Below are 3488 nucleotides of genomic sequence, written 5' to 3'. Positions count from 1 at the left end.
GGTAGTAAAATTTACCCGACGAATATTAGGATTTAAATAAATAAACTTGATGTTAATTCAAAGAAGGGTAAATACTTTGAGGAAAACAAAGTATATAAAAGGCCCGAGTTGACGGGACTCGAAATATAAAGGATAGGGAAACACCCCAAAGATATATATAGGTTTCGTACATATATATTAAATATCGGTTATGAACAAGATAAAATAATTAGGAAGTAAATAACCTAGTTAAATTACAAGTCTTGTAGTAATAAAGAAATTGGTTAAAATACACTCAATGTAACTTGGGTGAATTAGAGGGGCCATAAGGGACAAACTAGAAACAAGTTTTAATTAAATAAAACTCTCTACACCAAAACACACACCTTGAGTGTGTGTTCTGGTCGATGTCTTCCACAGGAGCAAAGGAGTTCCTTTGTTCAACCCTAACTTACCTAAATCCAAGAAATTGGGAGGCCAAATCAGTCCCAAATCGAAATCCAAGCTCGTATTCATGAACACCAAGTTGAAAGGATCACAAGGTATGTAAAATTGTGACATTTTGATCCATCTCAAATTCTAGGTTATTTGTAAGAAACTGAAATTGAGCTTGATTATGTCATGCATGAGTGAATCTTGAAGTAATATGATGTCTAGGAGTAAACCCTAGTCAATAACATGTTAGATTGTTGGAAAAACTATGAGATTCATGATGATCCATTGATAAGCTAAGTGGGTTTTATGTTAATATGATGAACACTAGGAAATAGATTGTTGATCTAGTGTAAATTGACGATTTTGAAGTGAATTCAGAAATTATAGAAGTTAACCACTTTGTAAGATGGTTGATTTATGTGAAATTTGGGGTAAGAGATAAGCTAGAGACATGATAAATAAACATGTAAAATTCTGCCCTTAAGGTGTTTGTTGAAATGCCTCAAAGAAGGCTCGAAACTAGAATTTTGTAGTTAAAACACCTAGTTGTGATGTTTCGACTATTATGCAAAAAGTGATTAAAGAGAGTTCTAAATGTGTTAAACGCGATTAGAACTTTGGTTAAAACGGAGGTCTAAAGATAACGCCTACCGAGTAGTTAAAGAGTGCTAAAACTAGTTGATAACTCGAAAATGCAAATTAGTATACTAATGGGCACTTGACTATTAAAAAGGTCAAACTGACCTATAATACGATAAATAGCAATTTTGATATGAAATGCATAAGGTGGAATAATCGTATTAGAGTATGATTAAACTAACCACCTTGAAAACGATGATGATAGTTTGACGCGTAACAAGCTAGGTGGAAGCTTGGAGTGAAAGCGGGTCAAACAAGTCAAGCATGGAAGAAAAGCGTAGATCGGATGCAAGGTAAGTGAAACATACATAATTGTGTAGATTGCTTGTTCATTCTATACGTTATAGATGTAATAATGCTAATATTGAAAATATGGATTTCCGACGTGATTAATACGAGTCGGAACATATAAAGATGATAAAAACCATGGTTTATGGCAAAAAGGGCAAAACGGTAAATTAATTATGTAAAGACTAGGAAATTACGAATTTCTGTCAAAGTCACCTTGTAATATAACCTAATAATGATAGAAAGGGTAAAATGGAAATTTGGTCAAGTATTGACTAATGTAAACCGAAGCCTAAAGGAAACTTTTGGCGTAAGCCGAAACGGGTTGAAATTGCAAGAAAAGAAATTAAGAGAAAGTGGGATTCGGTAATGAAATCCGGGACGGGATGGATGTATGAATTAGAAGTCAAAAACCATGTTTTTGATTTAATAGGCAACGTTGGGCATATAGGCCGAACGGGTCAAATGGTGGTGATAACACTATTTGACAATATCGACTAATGCGATTATCAAGTCTTGTGTTAACAGGAGCGATTAGCGATTCAGTTAATTTCGCCCACACTAAATGTGATAATAAAAGCGAGGTATAAATTGGGTCTATATGTTGACCCTAGCCAGGTACGTATGCATACGATTATAGTTAACATACAAACTTGGTCAAATTTGTAGTGAAAGCCCCTCGTAGTAAATGAGGGGCTAATGTCGACTAAAATGCCCTTGAAGGGTAAATTGAGCAAACAACCTATAAAGGTTGTTTAGGAACTTATCTTACGATCTTGTAACCTTTAGACGCGCATGAAAGTTGTAGACATAAACTTTCAAGAGTTAAATGCTTAAATTGTGTGTTGCCGCAAAAATAACACATCCGTAGGATTAAACTCGGAATAAATAGTCCATTTCGTTAAATCCACCACATTCATAGTTGTGGTGGAAGACTAGCTAATAACAAATTGGTGGAACTATGAGGTACATGAGAAATGAGCACCGTTCGTGCTAAAATGGTCGTAAATACCCTTGACGGGTCAAAATAAGATTTTAAACAAAAACGGGTAAATAATTGCGTAGAAACCCGTGTTCAGTACTTAATATGATTAACAATATTAGAATTTAAGGGTTCATGATGAATGGTGGTCAAACAAACATGTTTGTTTGATAATCACATAGTCGGGTCGAAAATTGTTGAAAAGATAATAAGCCGAAGGCTTAAAAGTCTCAATTTTATTTAATCCGGATGTCAGATCTTAACTCCATATAATGGAGAATTAAATTACAAACATGTAGGAAGAAACGGTAGGTCAAACGGATAAGCGGTTTGAAAGATACGAATAATTTCGTGTCAAATTACGGCAAAATGGAAAGGCTGAACCCAGTGTCCACCGTAAATTACGGTACCACCGTAATTTACGGTGGAGATGATTTGTTTACGGTGAAGGTCTACTGTTTTACGGTAGAAAAGCTTGAACCCAGGTGCCACCGTAAATTACGGTCCCACCGTAATTTACGGTGGAGATATTTTTTTATATATTTTGTTTTTCATTTGAAAATCAATTGTTTCCCGGACATCGTTCGGATATGATTTAAACCCCGTATGACTAAAGCATTTCATGTTTATGAAATGTAGGTACACCTTGGATGCCGGAAGACGATCAAGCTCAGCGAAGAACCGAACACGATAATGATACACGCTTCCGCATTTTGCTACGTTGTAATTTTTAAACAACGAATTCGATCACGTTATGTAGAATAACTTATGATTTATAAAAGTTTTAATAAACCCGTATTTCCAAATGTTTATGTAATCTTAATTACATGATTGTTTTACGTAAAATTTACGTTAAACCTTGAAATAAAAGACCGGGTGTTACAAGGACTCTCCATCGACTTCGTTCGATGCATACATAGACCTGAGCGATTCGGCATACACCTTCTTTAACGAGAGCCCGGAAAAGGGTTGGACTTGTCCACCTACATATAGCATAGGAATCACCCTCACCGACAACCTCATGCGTTCTCGTCTTAGTCTAGAGCGATTAAGGTATCTTAGGCACTTTGGGGTTGTTCCATCCAGTAAGGAACCACCCGACACGGATAGGCTCCTTAAAAACATGCAAACTCCATAAGACAGCTTCCAGACACGGGGCCGTGTC

General features: G+C 35.9%; 1 long non-coding RNA gene across 1 annotated transcript; it reads left to right on the top strand.

Moving 5' to 3' along the window:
• The first annotated feature begins 442 nt into the window (after positions 1-442).
• On the top strand, positions 443-3110 carry LOC110905457. The gene is made up of 3 exons (XR_002573138.2): positions 443-521; positions 1259-1346; positions 2963-3110. It is a non-coding gene; the product is annotated as an uncharacterized LOC110905457 (long non-coding RNA).
• The last annotated feature ends 378 nt before the right edge of the window (positions 3111-3488 follow it).

This window comes from Helianthus annuus, chromosome 11 (genome assembly GCF_002127325.2).
Source record: "Helianthus annuus cultivar XRQ/B chromosome 11, HanXRQr2.0-SUNRISE, whole genome shotgun sequence".
Taxonomy (NCBI): domain Eukaryota; kingdom Viridiplantae; phylum Streptophyta; class Magnoliopsida; order Asterales; family Asteraceae; genus Helianthus; species Helianthus annuus.
Note: the sequence above shows the minus strand (reverse complement) of the source record. Positions and strands in the feature narration are given on the sequence as shown.